A 17,035-nucleotide genomic window follows, 5' to 3' on the forward strand; every position below is an offset into this window, starting at 1 on the left:
GCCAGCAAAGGGGGGGGGGGGAGGGCAAGATCTCGTCATTCAGGGTCAACATTCCTGAAAGGGACAGACATTTGGGAGATAATCTCTGCATTCTGAAGCGTGTTGCAACCAAGTGAACTGCAATCCGGGGCTGGGGGGTTCAGATTGCCCGTGATGCAAACTCAAGAGGAACAAGTGAAGTTTGGGTTTCTCCTAGCAGCTTGTGCAACACCCAACCTTGGGATGGAGAGGCAACCTCTGTCAACTCTGAGGTCACCTGATACAACCCACCTAAAGGACTGGGAAGAGGATTCTTCCATCACAGGTCAAGCTAATCCAGTCTAAGGGAACTTCACTGGGAGAGCCCTTTGATATGCATCTCACGACTGCAAATCCAATCCGGCCACTTTGACTTGTAGATACCATAGGCAGAAGAAGTCTCTGACGGCAAGTCAACCCACCCCTTATGCAAGTTAAGGAGATGTTTTTTCGCGCTAAAAAGGAGATAAGAAACTGTCTTATTCCACCCAGTCAGACTGCTTGCCTTGTAGCTTTATAAATCTATGCACAGGCTACTTTTTCTATCAAGGCATTCCAGGAGGCGTAGCTGGGATGAGGTGGGAGTTTGTGACTGTCCCAAAATCACCCAGTGAGCTTGCATCTCACCTGCCAGTTTCTGGCCCAGGGCCTCTGACACTGTTAGTAACTCAGATTTATAATCCAGGCTCCAAATGGCTCCTTAAACCAAGGTTGCAGTCACCAAAACAGAATGCCTAGTTGCCATTTTGGGGGCAAAGTCTTGTTTTTCAAATGACTGCGATTGATTCTGGGTTAAACATCTAGCTAGATCAGATGACAACTTTGATATATACAGTGGTACCTCGGGTTACATATGCTTCAGCTTACAGACGCTTCAGGTTACAGACTCCGCTAACCCAGATATAGTACCTTGGGTTAATAACTTTGCTTCAGTATGAGAACAGAAATTGTGCGCAGCAGCAGCAGGAGGCCCCATTAGTTAAAGTGGTGCTTCAGGTTAAGAACAGTTTCAGGTTAAAAATGGACACACACACACACACAGAGTCATACCTCTTGTTGCGTTCGCTCAATGTTGCAGATTTTTGGGTTGTGAATGCAGCAAACCTGGAGTGTATACTTCCGGGTTTCGTCCCGCGCACATGCGCAGAAGCATTCTGCACGCTTCGTGCATGCACAGAAGTGATTTATTGCGCTCTGCGCTTGCGCAGAATCACCGCTCTAGTTGCAGACTTTTCGGGGTGCAAACGGCACCCCGGAACGGATCACTAGAGGTACCACTGTATGTATGTGTGTGTGTGGTTTTGGGTGTGTGTGTGTGTATGTGTGTATCTTTTTTCTTAATGGTGACTGCTACTGCTCAAAAAAAGCATTTTGGTTCCTGAAATTCATTCCGACGGTGCAGATAAAATAGAACTGAAAGAATTCTACATGTTGTGGAATTAAGTGTGTGAAAACAGCCCAGGTCCAAGGTTCTCCAGGCATGCATCTTCCAGATGGTGGAGAAGTCAAACGACATCCTGGAGTCCAGGCATCCTCACTTGGGCACAAGTGGCCGATAGCATGGCTAATTTCAAACGCTGCCTCTGCCACCTGCACCAGCCCAAACTCAGCTTTTGTCAGAATACTGGGGACAAGGCGCTGCTGTCCCTATCGGACCAGAGCAGATTGAACATCCTTGATGTACGCTACTTACTTCAATGCCACCAATGAGGGGATTGGGTTCCTTCTGCATTGCAGACCAGATGCTCAGCCCCAGAACGATGGTCCTTCTCAAGCTGCTGCAAAGCAGTCTGGGGATGGGAGGAGGGGGTCAGAGATTATGCTGATCTGTCCAGCCTGAGACCCACTGAGGGGGTGGAACATACAGAGGGGCCTTCATCATAGAGAGCACTTCATATATAAGTGGTTCATAAGGTAAAGGGACCCCTGACCATTAGGTCCAGTCGTGGCCAACTCTGGGGTTGCGGCGCTCATCTCGCTTTATTGGCTGAGGGAGCCGGCGTACAGCTTCTGGGTCATGTGGCCAGCATCACTAAGCCGCTTCTGGCGAACCAGAGCAGCGCACGGAAATGCCGTTTACCTTCCTGCCAGAGTGTACCTATTTATCTACTTGCACTTTGACGTGCTTTCAAACTGCTAGGTTGGCAGGAGCTGGGACCAAGCAACAGGAGCTCACCCCGTCGCAGGGATTCAAACCGCCGACCTTCTGATCACCAAGTCCTAGGCTCTGTGGTTTAAGGCGCCACCCGCGTCCCATAAGTGGTTCATAGCAGGCATTTTTTTAAAAAAACAACAACAAGAAAAAGAAGCAATGATTGGCCCAAGTGAGACCTTTGGCTCATAAAGTACAAGATAACGACAGCAACTGCTCGGACAAGGCGTTGCGTCTCACTTTCAAGCTCCTTGTTATTTTGCAATTCAGCTCCTCGGCTTTGCTTTCACGGGACTGAGGTCAACAGACTGGAGTCATCCTGCTGCTCAGCCCAGTCTGGCAGCATTCCCACAGTCAAGAGGATGACGGAGAAGTCCTGTGCAAAGCTAGAGGCATGCATCTTCAAAATAATATGTATATTATCTTTATTTTACACGTACATGTGTGCGCGCACACACAGCTGCGTTCAACTAAGGTGTATTCTGAGAGCAGAGCCACTAAAATCAATTGACATGAATTAATCACATCCATTATTTTCAATAGGTCAACTCTGACTAAGATTTAAAAAATCCCAGCCCAAACGCTTGGGGGTTGTTGTTGCTGTTCTTTTTCTTTACAATCGGAAAAAGCTTGTGCACATGTGCACGGGCCTCCTCCGACCCGGATGTGCACCGGAAATAACGCTTGCACATGCGCGCAAGCTATTTCCGGTGCTCCTCCGACCCGGAAGTGGGCAGCCATGCAGCGCCGGCAAGAGCGGGCGGTGGCAGCGAGCGGTGAGGGTCGCCGCGGGCCGGATAAATGAGTCCCTCGGGCCTTAGTTTGGGGACCTGTGCACTACACCACCCTGGCTTCCTAGAGTATTTATGCTATGGGGCAGCTCTATAAATTAAGTAGTTAGATACATATGAGGAAAGCAAAGCGTCCCTTAGAGAAGGACCTGAAATATTTTCCTTGAAGCTAAAAAATTGTCTTATTCTGGATTGTTTTATTTGATGTTTTAATGTGCCGTAAACCTCTTTGAGACCTTTCCTTTAAAATATAAAGCAGTATACAGTGGTGCCTCGCAAGACGAAAATAATCCGTTCCGCGAGTCTCTTCGTCTAGCGGTTTTTTCGTCTTGCGAAGCAACCCTATTAGCGGCTTAGCGGATTAGCGCTATTAGCGGTTTAGCAGCTATTAAAGGCTTAGCGGCTAAAAGGCTATTAGCGGCTTAGCGGCTTAGAAAAAGGGGGGGAGCGGAAAAAAATCGCAAGACTCGCAAGACGTTTTCGTCTTGCGAAGCAAGCCAATAGGGAAAATCGTCTTGCGAAGCAACTCAAAAATGGAAAAGCCTTTCGTCTAGCGGGTTTTTCATCTTGCGAGGCATTCGTCTTGCGGGGCACCACTGTACAGTCATACCTCATGTTACGTTTGCTTCAGGTTACGTTCTTTCAGGTTACGACCCGCGGCGACCCAGAAGTACTGGAAAGGGTTACTTCCGGGTTTCGCCACTCTCGCATAAGCACAAAATGACGTCACGTGCATGCGCAGAAGCGCAACCCGTGTGTGTGCAGACGCGCCGCTGCAGGTTGCACTCTTTTCATGTTGCAAATGGGCCTCCGGAACGGATCCTGTTCGCAACCAGAGGTACCATTGTACAAATGAAATGGATAATAATAGTAATCAAAAATAAGATTCACTGGCGCTGTTGTGGTGACCATAACCTAGGATTAAGGTGCCATTTGGCGATTCACTTATATATCTGAGTTTCTAACACTGTTAAGTCGGTCCTTAGCTAAACCTCCTGTCAGAGACACCCACCTCCATCACTTCTGGGTCTTTGGGAACTGAGGTTCGATAAGGATGCACAGAAATCTCTGGAGGAGATCTACTCCACCACCTTCCAGTCACTGAATAGAAGCAAGGACGAGTAAAACCAGTTTAAAATTCATAGTGTGGATGCAGAGACTTAAGTGACCATCGGGTGAGGCTTCGATAGCTGAATTCTTGATTTTTATGATGAGGAATTAGCATGACAAATGCAAGAGTCCCCTGTCCCAAGCGGAACAAATTGTGCAGAACAAAATGTATTCTTAATCACCATTTGTTGAGATGATCAATCAGTCCATCTCCTTTATTGGCATGAAATTATTGAGATGATATAGGAAGTGGTGGCGATGACTCAGGGAGTGGCCTGGGCTGAGTCAGTGAAAAGAGTTGCTCACCAGCTGGGATAAGGCGCTGCGTTGCTTTTTCTAACAACTGGCAAGGGTGCCATGCAACCCAGAGACTGGGCAGCTGCAAAATTGCATTGTGAGCGCACACAAGTCGACATTCCAGCCCATTTCCATTCTGCGCAAACCACACGCAACCCTAAATGCCATTTACAGTCACTGAGCAGAAAGCAAGAGAGCGCCTTCTGCTCAAAAAGGACAAAACCACAACTCAGCCTTCCAAAAAAAGAAAAGGAAATACCAGATCCTCTTTAGCACTCTTGATTTCCAAAAACCCTCATTGTTTCAGAGAGGGTTTGCAAAAATGCTTCAGATTCCTTAATTGTTAGAAAGCAGCATATGAATAAAGGATTGCTAATGGGGATTTTTATTATTATCAAGAGAAAGTTCTCCAAGGCTTTCAACATAGAAACCGCTTGGTTAAAATAAACAGCTTCCTGCAGTTAGTGCAGAATTTCATAGCTCGCAGCAGACTCCACCCCAGAACCAGAGAATTTTAGAGTTGGAAGGGACCGGCAAGAGTCATCTAGCTCAACCTGCTGCGATGCGGGAATAAAGGTGAGGCGCTGTGGGTTAAACCACAGAGCCTAGGACTTGCTAATCAGAAGGTCGGCGGTTTGAATCCCCGCAACGGGGTGAGCTGCCGTTGCATGGTCCTGCCAACCTAGCAGTTCAAAAGCACGCCAAAGTGCAAGTAGATAAATAGGTACCGCTCTGGCGGGAAGGTAAACGGCGTTTCTGTGCGCTGCTCTGGTTCGCCAGAAGCAGTTTAGTCATGCTGGCCGCATGACCCGGAAGCTGTACGCCGGCTCCCTCAGCCAATAAAGCGAGATGAGCGCCGCAACCCCGGAGTCAGCCACGACTGGACCTAATGGTCAGGGGTCCCTTTACCTTTACTTTTCCCCACCAAAGAAGTTCAGAGCAAATCCTGGACTGAAGGAGAACAAGGGCCAGTCGAAGAAGCCAACACAGCGCTGCCCTGTATTGATCAAAGTGCAGCACTAAGCCACACAGATGCACTTGCCTTTGAGGTTCAACTCAACCTCTAGACCAGGGGTGGCCAACTCCCAAGAGACTGCCATCTACTCACAGAGTTAAAGTCTGGCAGTGATCTACCCCCTTTTTGAGGGTTCAGGTCAAAGTTGTTGAGAGCTTCTTTTAGGGAGGAGGGAAAGCTCATTTGGGGGGGGGGGTGAAGGGCCAAAATGTTGAGTTTCTTTTAGGGGAGCCAAAGTTGTTCAGCTTCTTTGGGGGGAGCCACTGATCTACCAGTGATCTACCCCAGATGTCCAGTGATCTATCAGTAGATCACAATCTACCTGTTGGAAGCAAGATCCATGTGCAGCGCTAAAGCACGGTGCAAGCCTGGATAGCTCAACTGGCTAGAGCGTGGGGCTGATAATGCCAAGGTTGCAGGTTCGATTCCTGTATGGGACAGCTGCATATTCCTGCCTTGGACTAGATGGTTCTCAGGGTCCTTTCCAACTCTGTGTTGGTGTGTGTGTGTGTGTGTGTGTGTGTGTGTGTGTGAGAGAGAGAGAGAGAGAGAGAGAGAGAGAGAGAGAGAATCTGAATCTGGAGCTCTGGCATGCACAACTTCCATACACCCCAGGTGAGCATTTAAGGGTCTAATTGCAAAGCTGAAAGGGAGGAAGCTATTAATGTTGCAAATCATGCAACCCAGGAATCTCAAGGGGGGGGGGTGCTGATATGTGGAAGTCCCTGGATCACAATGGGGGGATAGAATTTGCATAGGTAAAGGTAAAGGACCCCTGGACAATTAAGTCCAGTCAAAGGCAACTATGGGGTTGCGCCGCTCATCTCGCTTTCAGGCCGAAGGAGCTGGTGTTTGTCCACAGACAGCTTTCTGGGTCATGCAGCCAGCATGACTAAACCGCTTCTAGCGCAACAGAACACCACGACGGAAACCAGAGCACACAGAAATGCTGTTTACCTTCCCGCCGGAGTGGTACCTATTTCTCTACTTGCACTGGTGTGCTTTCGAACTGCTAGGTTGGCAGGAGCTGAGACAGAGCAATGGGACCTCACCCTGTCGCAGGGATTCAAACAGCCGACCTTCCGACTGGCAAGCCCAAGAGGCTCACTGGTTTAGACCACAGCGCCACCCGCATCCCTTGAATTTGCATAATTGTACCCAGAAGTCATATTTAACACCAGTCCTCCTTCCATTAGTAAAAATGCTCTGCGGTCTTCAGCTACAGGGCAACGAGGAGGAGAAGATAAAACTCTGCAAATCTCCAATCAGAAACTTTTTTTTGCAGAGGCAAGCATGCAAGGAATTCTGAACTACGTAATTTTTATCTCCCTCCCACCCTCTCTCTCTCCCCAGCTCTTAACACCTGGGTTTTTTACGCAAGCAAACAATTCTCGCATTCTTTAGCGCATGTAAATGCGGGGAAACAGGAGGCGAGATGGTCAGAATGACCTTTTCTAAAATTGCAAGCTCTCAGCAAAGCCTAAAAAAAAAAAGTTACAATCAATCCTTTCATAGCTTGAATATTTGACAAGGCGAGTGGTGAGTGTCACGACCTTCAGGGGAAACTGCAAAGAGCCTGGGGGTTCAAGGAAGAACTTATTTACCATCATTGCACAACACGTCAGATAATCAAAGTTCCTGGCGATAAAGATGCCATTAAGACTCTGAAGATGAGAATTCTAACCCAGGGAACCAGGCAATTGTGCTGGACCGGGAGATATTATCTAAAACGGCAAAAACCTTTTCTTCTTCTTCTTTCTCTTAAAATGGAAGAGAGAAAGGGGAAAGGTTACATTTCTACCTTTTATTGCAGGTGTGGGGTAGGGTTCAAAAAACAACTCCTGAAGCAGGAATGGGAAAACCAGTGGTTCTCCAGATATTTGTCGGACTACAACTCCCACCAGCCTCTGCTAGGCATGTCCAATGGGTGTCTGACTAGACCACAGGTTCCCCAGCCCTGGCACAAGAACAAGGTCCCATTCAATTCAATGGAGCTTGCATGGGGTAAACGTCCCACTGGACTGTCTCCAAAATGAAGAGCGAGTCCCCTTCTTTGCTGCTGCCAGAGAGTATTTCAAGCAGTGCATCGTCTTATTCTCAATTTTCATCCTACTCTTTTGATTTTCTTTTCTATATATAGGTAAAGGTAAAGGTACCCCTGCCCGTACGGGCCAGTCTTGACAGACTCTAGGGTTGTGCGCCCATCTCACTCAAGAGGCCGGGGGCCAGCGCTGTCCGGAGACACTTCCGGGTCACGTGGCCAGCGTGACATCGCTGCTCTGGCGAGCCAGAGCCGCACACGGAAACGCCGTTTACCTTCCCACTAGTAAGCGGTCCCTATTTATCTACTTGCACCCGGGGGTGCTTTCGAACTGCTAGGTTGGCAGGCGCTGGGACCGAGCAACGGGAGCGCACCCCGCCACAGGGATTCGAACCGCCGACCTCTCGATCGGCAAGCCCTAGGTGCTGAGGCTTTTACCCACAGCGCCACCCGCGTCCCGTTTTCTATATATAATTTTTATCAAATTTCCCATTTTACAATTTAAAGTACTCATTTTTACATCCTTAAGATATCAGTGACTTCCGTTCTTCACTTTCCATAGTTCATTTTACATATCACAAATCCCTGCATATTTTACAAAAACTATACCATTCAGTATTCCATTATTCCATACCTCAAAACTTGTTTACGCTGTTGAATTTATCTTAATGCTAGCAGCGTTTTCGGCTGTGCAATTATTTCCCATATATTCAATAAACGTTTTCCAATCTTCTCCAAACGTATGTTCTTGTTCTCTTATTCTAGATGTTAAGTCTTCAAGTTGTGCATATTCTGTCAACTTAAGTTGCCATTCTTCTTTGGTTGGGACGTCGCTCGTTTTCCATTTTGGGGCTAAGAAAACACAGGCTGCAGTAGTAGCATACATAAATAACCTTTTTTGACACCTGGGAATTTTAGTCTGAATTATCCCCAATAGGAAGGATTCTGGGTTTTTTTTTTGGGGGGGGGGGAGTACTTTTAAACAATTTTTTCAATTCATTACAGATCATTTACCATTTCTTTTCTTTTCGGACTGTTGCACTTATCCCTTGAGGTGAAGGCTGCTATGATTGGTTATATTTGCATAGCTCAGTTGGTAGAGCATGAGATTCTTAATCTCAGGGTTGTGGGTTCAAGTCCCACTTGGGCAAGATTCCTGCCTTGCAGGGGGTGGGACTAGATGTGGTCCCTTGCAACTCTAAAATTTTACAATTCTATTCAATCTTCTCATCCAGAAGCTCAGAGGCATACTGTAGACTCACAATAACCCTACGAGGTAGGGAAAGGTCTCAGTCTCAGACTGAGCAGAGATTTGAATCCCGTTTATCCTGAAACAATCGCCAACATTTGGCCAATGAGTCACACAGTGACTTCTGGTTAACACAGAGCACCTAAACAAATGTCACTAAGATTCCCAGATCTAGAAGACTTATCACAAGCGTTGCCTTATCTGAGTAAGCACTGGGTGTAAAACTACTGCTCTGTTTTTCATGCAAGATTGAAACTGGGACATCACTTCGTAATGGCCTGTGAGCTGGCCCAAATCAATTAGCTTTGATTATCTGGCAAAAATATTGCCTCATATTATTGACAACAAGGAATTCTATACAACCCATCAACGTGATTTATGAAACTGCTGTTGTCAATTTATGTTCATCATCTCTAAAGTCCCTTCTCAAATCTGAGTTTCCCAGAAAATTATGAGTTGATTGGTTTTTTCCTGGAAAACAAACATCAGTTTGTAGCATAGCGATCCAACTAAGCATGTTCATTTTATCTGTGCTTCATAAGCAAGCAAAGGGGTTAGAAACATCCAAGAACCATATGCCAGGATTTGTTGTTGTTGTTGTTTAGTCATTTAGTTGTGTCCGACTCTTTGTGACCCCATGGTCCAGAGTACGCCAGGCACTCCTGTCTCCCACTGCCTCCCACAGTTTGGTCAAACTCATGCTGGTAGCTTCGCGAACACTGTCCAACCATCTCGTCCTCTGTCGTCCCCTTCTCCTTGTGCCTTCCATCTTTCCCAACATCAGGGTCTTTTCCAGGGAGTCTTCTCTTCTCATGAGGTGGCCAAAGTATTGGAGCCTCAGCTTCACGATCTGTCCTTCCAGTGAGCACTCAGGGCTGATTTCCTTCAGAATGGAGAGGTTTGATCTTCTTGCAGTCCATGGGACTCTCAAGAGTCTCCTCTAGCTCCATAATTCAAAAGCATCAATTCTCTGGCGATCAGCCTTCTTTATGGTCCAGCTCTCACTTCCATACATCACAACTGGGAAAACCATAGCTTAAAGGGAGACATGATAGCCATCTTCAAATATCTCAAGGGCCATCACATGGAAGAAGGAACAAGCTTGTTTTCTTCTGCTCTGGAAGGCAAGACTTGAACCAAGGACTTCAAGTTACAAGAAAGGAGATTCCGACTAAACACGAAGAACTTTCTGACAGTAAGAGCTGTTTGACAGTGGAATGACTTCCCTTGGGAGGTGATGGACTCTCCTTCCTTGGTGGATTTTAAGCAGGGGTTGGATGGCCATCTGTCATGGATGCTTTAGCTGAGATTCCTGCATTACAGGGGCAGGACTAGATTCTATGATTCTAAGCACTAATCTTCCACGAGGTTTCCAGAAGTGGCTATTATACCGTGTGAAAGTTCACAAAAAAACCCCAGAAATGATTCGGCAAGGAAATGTCAGTAAAACAGAATAAGTCCCAAACCTGTCACAGCTAGCCTGTGATTCCGAGCCAAGCCAGAAGACAAGCCTGCCCAATCAGTCGTGAAATTTCACTTTGCTTTGTTCGCCGCATGCTTCTTAAAACAGTGGGTACCAAACATTTACAGGAGGGTGGCTCTGCCTGTTTAATTTCCTCTATGTCACCCTGCAAAGCTCAACAGGGAAGAGTCGTGAAATGACAAGCGATTATGGCACTCAGCAGGTGAGACACGGGAGATGACAGGCCCCTGCAGTTGCCAAAATTCTTCCAGCCGGGTCACTCCTTCTGCAACTTGCATTGTGTTACTTTTCCGTGATGCTTTCCTGCTAGGCAAATCTATTCGCAGATTTTTCATCTTCAAGCAGATGTGTTTCACCAAGTATAGCTGGGGCAGAGGCTCTCCTCACTGCCTTTCCCGCTTTTGGGAAAAGCTACGACGGGCTGGGGAAACTTTTTCAACCCAAGGGACGTGGAACCCAGTGTTAGAAACTCAGATATAGAAGCTAGGCACCAAAGGGCTACAGTCACTAAAACGTAATGTTAAGGGAAGCTTTTAATGTTAAGGGAAGCTTTTAATGTTTAATATGTTATTGCATTTTAATATTCTGTTGGAAGCTGTCCAGAGTGGCTGGGGAAACCCAGTCAAATGGGTGAGGTATAAATAAATTATTATTATTATTATTATTATTATTATTATTATTATTATTATTATTTCTAGTTGCTATTTTGGGGCACAAGACAGGTCTCTGAAGACTTATTTTCCAAGTGATGCACTGACTGCAATGCAGGCTTCTCAACTAAAGCATCCATGACAGATGGCCATCCAACCTCTGCTTAAAAACCTCCAAGGAAGTCCACCACCTCTCATGTGAGTCTGTTCCACTGCCGAACAACCCTTACTGTCAGATAGTTCTTCCTGATGTTTAGTCGGAATCTCCTTTCTTGCAACTTGAAGCCATTGGTTCGAGTCCTACCCTCCAGAGCAGGAGAAAACAAGCTTTTCCCCTCTTCCATGTGACAGCTCTTGAGATATTTGAAGATGGCTATCATATCTCCGTTCAGTCTCCTCTTTTCCAGGCTAAACATACCCAGCTCCTTCAACTGTTCTTCATCAGGCTTGGTTTCCACACCTCTGATTATCTTGGTTGCCCTCCTCTGCACACATTCCAGCTTGGAATTGGGCATTCCCAGAATTGGACACAGTATTCCAAGTGTGGTCTGACATAAGGCTGAATAGAATGGTACTATTACTTTCCTTGATCTGCACACTATACTTCTGTTGATGCAACCTAGAATAGCAGTAGCTTTTTTTGCTGCTGCATCACGCTGTTGACTCACATTCAGCTTGTGGTCCACCAAGACCCCTAGATACCTTTTCACGTATACTGCTAGTAAGCCAGGTGCCCCCCATCTTATATTTGTGCGTCTGGTTCTTCCTGCCTACGTGCAGAACCTGACATTTGTCCCTATTGAAATTAATTCTGTTAGCTGGGGCTCAGATCTCCAATTTATGTGGGCCTACCTTTGAAGGTGACCCAGAAACTACAACTAATTCAGAATGTGGCAGCTAGATTGGTGACTGGGAGCAGCCGCCGAGACCACATAACACCGGTCTTGAAAGACCTACACTGGCTCCCAGTACGTTTCCAAGCACAATTCAAAGTGTTGGTGCTGGCCTTTAAAGCCCTAAACGGCTTCGGTCCAGTATACCTGAAGGAGTGTCTCCACCTCCATCGTTCTGCCCGGACACCGAGGTCCAGCGCTGAGGGCCTTCTGGCGGTTCCCTCATTGCGAGAACTGAGGTTACAGGGAATCAGGCAGAGGGCCTTCTCGGTAGTGGCACCCGCCCTGTGGAACCCCCTCCCACCAGACGTCAAAGAGAACCACAACTACCAGACTTTTAGAAGACATCTGAAAGCAGCCCTGTTGAGGGAAGCTTTTAATGTTTGATGTATTACGGTATTTTAATATTTTGTTGGAAGCCGCCCGGAGTGGCTGGGGAAGCCCAGCCAGATGGGCGGGGTATAAATAAATAAATAAATATATTATAATTATAGAAGGTCATTTTGAATTCTGATTCTGTCTTCTGCAGCGTAAGCTACCCCTCCCATCTGCAAATTTGATGAGTATTTGAAAAGTCGTTTGTAAAGACATTGAAAAACAGAACCCTGCAGCTTCTCTAGGGCAGAAGAACCACGGTGGATGTCCAGGCAGTCTGCAGGTCAATTGGGCGTGAGATGGCCAGGTTTCCTGAGCACAGGTGTGAGCCCATTACCTTGACGGTGCCATGGGAGCCACATCCGTTCTGAGATGACTTGTGTTCCCAGGCACAGCTGGTCCGGGATCTGCCACGGAAGCAGCGGGATGAGTGGCAGGGATGTTTTCTAGCCAAGAAATCTCTCTGTTCAAGTAACTCTGCGAACGTGGATTCCGTATGTTGGCAGGAATGCTGACTGGGACAGAGTTAATACTGTACTGGTGGGTTAAGTGTTGGGAAGAGGTCAGCAGCGATTTCCTGGAGTTTAATTGGTCACCGGGCCGCAGCGCAGTCACACACTTCTGATTAAGGCTGTCTTTTGGCAGCCCTCCGTTCCAGACGGTGGCTGGTTTTCAAAGCCCAGCTGTCTGCTCCTGGGGCTCCGGCCAGGGCAGTCTTCATCCTGCTGCATTCTATTACTCAGCAGACTTTGGGCAGAGCATCACTGTGCTCAATTATGTCTTTGGGTTTTTGTGTATATAGGCCAAAGATACTCTTGTTTCCCAAAAAGAGTTCTTTTTTCCCCCCTTGCTTTTTAAAAATCCACCCACTTATCCCTAGAGAGCCGGAGAAATCAAACGTTTTGACTTCTACTATGTCTGTACGAGTCAGATTATGGTGTGTGTGTGTTTTTTGTGTGTGTTTTGTGGGATTGGGGAGGAACAGAAAGAGCATTCCTGCAATAAGTGGCTTTTGCTCTGCTGCAGATCAGAGGCCCTGTGTGTCGTGGGCAATCATGGTTTCACTGATGAAAGCGGCTGTCATGATTGCCAGCATCCGATGTGGTTTAGCATTCTCTTTAATCTCTTCCTAGCAGTACTGTTCGGCTTTGTGTGTGTGTGTTTGGGTGAAATTTGCATGCTAGCGTAGGTTTGTCCGTGCCAGATTTATGTATTAGCGAAGCAAGCTATAGCTTAGGGCCCCACTCTCTTGGGGGCTCCAAAAAAATTAAAAGGGAAAAACAACAACTGGGTGTACATTTCCAAAATATAAGATAAAAAAACAAATAAAATAAAACCTGCATACAGCAACAGTGTTTTGTGTTGTGTAGGCTCCTATGATGTAAGTCATGGGTCCTGCCTGCTAGTCTGCTCCCTAAGATATCACTGGTTTGCTCATTTCTATATATAGGGTGCCTACATTCTGCATGGACTGGTTGCATGGCAACATGGGCAAATGACTTGAGATACTTCTTAGGTCCATAAATTACCATACAGTGGTACCTCAGGTTACAGACACTTCAGGTTACATACGCTTCAGGTTACAGACTCTGCTAACCCAGAAATAGTGCTTCAGGTTAAGAACTTTGCTTCAGAATGAGAACAGAAATCGTGCTCCGGCGGCGCGGCAGCAGCAGGAGGCCCCATTAGCTAAAGTGGTGCTTCAGGTTTAGAAGAGTTTCAGGTTAAGTACAGACCTCCGGAACAAAGTAAGTAGTTAACCCCAGGTACCACTGTATAGCATATATTCAACACAAAAAAGTGACAATTTGTTGTTGACAAAGGACAACTGGACATATGAAAGACCCCACTACGTTCATCAAACCTAAATCCGGCCCTGGTCTGTGCATAGAATTATAGTCAAAAGGGACCACAAGGGACATCTAGTCCAACCCTCTGCAATGTAGGAATCTTTTGGCCAACGTGGGGCTCAAACCCACAACCCCGAGATTAAGAGTCTCACGTTCTACCAACTGAGCTAAGTGAGAAGCTCTTCTACATAGCTCTTGCATAGCTCTTCTACAATTGCACCCAGAAATCCTGCTTATGTGTGACTCTTTCCCTCCCGTCCACAGTTAGCCAAAAGTAGTTGGAGGTGAAGGGACGCGGGTGGCGCTGTGGGTTAAACCACAGAGCCTAGGACTTGCCAATCAGAAGGTCGGCGGTTCAAATCCCCACGACGGGGTGAGCTCCCGTTGCTCGGTCCCTGCTCCTGCCAACCTAGCAGTTCGAAAGCACCCCAGTGCAAGTAGATAAGTAGGTACCGCTCTGGCGGGAAGGTAAACGGTGTTTCCGTGCACTGCTCTGGTTCGCCAGAAGTGGCTTAGTCATGCTGGCCACATGACCCAGAAGCTGTACGCCGGCTCCCTCGGCCAGTAAAGCGAGATGAGCGCCGCAACCCCAGAGTCGGCCACGACTGGACCTAATGATCAGGGGTCCCTTTACCTTTACCTAGTTGGAAGTGATACCCAGGGTCAGGCAGGATATCAATAAAGCACACTAACAGAATGATCACCCCTGTGCATATTTACTCAGAAAAATTTCTCCCACTGAATTCCACAGAGATTACTCTCAGGTAGTCATACACAGGGCTGCAGCCATCTGCTTTGAGAGTTCAATTCCCAGCTTCTCCAGCTAGGGCTGCCCCCCTGCCTAAAACGGAGGAGAGCTGCTGCCAGTCCGTGTAAGCAATGCTGGGTTAGAAGGGCCACCAGTCTGACTCAGCGCAAAGCAGTTCCCGATTATTCCTGGTGCCCTTTAAAAACAGCTGCAAACAGCTCACCATGAGTCGGCAAAGGCAGAGCTGCATCAACAGTGAAAAATCTGAGGGCTTCCTCACCCAGAGAGCAAATTCCACAGGCTGCGGTCCCAGGGCTGAACAATGAGAGCTAAAATTCCAAAACAGAGGAAGTGATAAAGTTACAGCGATAAAAAAAGAGAAATTCCAGCGGATGTACAGTAGCATCCTAAGCAAAATGGAATTTCCTTGCCAGCCGTGTAATAACAGAGTCAGTCCGCCGACAGAGATTGCTCCAAATGACCGGTGGAGGGGGGGGTGAGTGGATGCCTCTCCCAAAGCTTTTAAACCAACATTTTCCTGATTTTTCGGTGGGGAAAGAAAGCAGAAAAAAACAAACAAAACCCCAATGTTTCATCCTGAGCACATTATCCACATCTCCCTACAGCACTGAAAAAGAACCTCACCAGGAAGGAATGGATGGATTTGCCCACAGAAAGATGTAGATGCGAAAGAGAAGAATCAAATGCTACCCTTAAGCTTTCAGACCGCGAATCACAGCGTCGTTTTTTATTTTAAATGCTTCTATTGCTAACGTTTCTCTCCTTCTGCCTTCTTTATTTCTCTCTCTCTTCCCTCTCTTTATCTCAATTTTGACTTTCTTTTCTTTTTCTTTGCTTTGCAACTTTGCCAGCTGTGATTTTTACGAAGGAGGTGACCGCGGGCATCCTCACAAAGCCCCTACCCAAAGAAGCGTTTTCTTCATGTCAAGCTGGGACTCTGGGTGGTTGAATAAAATCTATGCATATAAATGTTATGTTGTATTGCCTGAGAAGGGCTATGTGGGACGTGTTATCACTAGAGCAGTCAAGTACAACATTTTCCTGTTTCCTAGAATGGACACACAGGGGAACGTGGCACCAGACAGGGACGACTTCCTGCCATACCTGCTATGGAGCTTTCTCCCCCTGTGTGTGGCCAGGTAAATGGGCATGACCCTAGCTGACCAGATAAAAGGGCTGGCCATGAAACCATCTCTCTCTTGGACTCTCACTCTCCTGGCTCTTAGCCAGCGCATGGCTCAACCTTCACATAGGATGGAGACCCCAAGCAGAAAGTCAGAGCAACATCTCAGACTTCTTTTCACTGTAACCACAAGAGAAAGCCTGTCTTCAGATTACTGCTGCGAACCGAATATGAGTAAAACTTTATTCTTACTTTTGAAGACGGCTGTGTTGTGTTGTTGTTATTTTAAGAGGGAAATACAGTAATACCTCCACGAACGTCTGCCTTGTCTAGTGTACATTCCGGTGAACGTCCGCGGCAAACCCAGAAGTACCGGAACGGGTTACTTCCAGGTTTGCCAATCGCACTTTGTGCATGCACAGAAGCACAAACCACTCCGCGTGTGTGAATGTGCAGATGTGGCGCTTTGCCCTGCGTCCTTTTCGGACGGATCCTGGCCACAAAGCAAGGTACAATTGTAAAGGGGAAACTTCCCAGGAACAATCCAGACTAGATTGCTTAATTAAAGGATTCTAACGAATCATCAACTTGCTTCCAATAAGCTGCAAAGGGAATGCACTCTGATGTTTACTCACTAGTGTGAGCGGGGGAAAGATAATGTCAAAACAATATACCCTCTCCTACCTTCCTTAACATTCACACAGTTCAGGTGGGTGGTGAAAACCCGTCTTCTCATTTTTCCCCATCCCCCACTCCCACAAAATTAGCTCCAAAATATTAGGGGAGCCTCCAGGACAGATTTGGGGGGAATTCAGAGGGAGGTGTGGAAATGGAAATACTGCTTTGCCTGCAGAACTTTGCTTGTGGAGCACAGGATACAACCCAGAGTTTGTTATACCTTACTATATAGTGGTACCTCACGTTACAAACACCTCAGGTTACAAACACTTCAGGTTACAAACTCTGCTAACCCGGAAGAGTTACCTCGAGTTGAGAACTTTGCCCCAGGATGAGAATGGAAATCGCATGCGAATTAGCGAAAACACACCTCTAGTTAAGAACAATTTCAGGTTAAGAACGGACCTATGAAACGAATTAAGTTCATAACTAGAGGTACCACTGTATTAGCACATGCTTTCAAAAGGGCCGGTTCCATCCATTTGCTAACCACCACCAACCTAAGATTGTTTAGTCAGATCTGAGTCTCACAAAGGTCAAC

At 46.9% G+C, this 17,035-nt stretch overlaps 1 long non-coding RNA gene and 1 other non-coding gene across 2 annotated transcripts in view; one reads left to right on the forward strand and one right to left on the reverse strand.

Moving 5' to 3' along the window:
- LOC114600249 (uncharacterized) overlaps positions 1 to 17,035 on the reverse strand; it is a 144,798-nt gene that overhangs the window by 88,813 nt on the left and 38,950 nt on the right. The window lies entirely within an intron of this gene.
- On the forward strand, positions 8,506 to 8,575 carry TRNAK-CUU (transfer RNA lysine (anticodon CUU)). Its single transcript has one exon. It is a non-coding gene; the product is annotated as a tRNA-Lys (tRNA).

Source organism: Podarcis muralis, chromosome 8 (genome assembly GCF_964188315.1).
Source record: "Podarcis muralis chromosome 8, rPodMur119.hap1.1, whole genome shotgun sequence".
NCBI classification, from domain to species: domain Eukaryota; kingdom Metazoa; phylum Chordata; class Lepidosauria; order Squamata; family Lacertidae; genus Podarcis; species Podarcis muralis.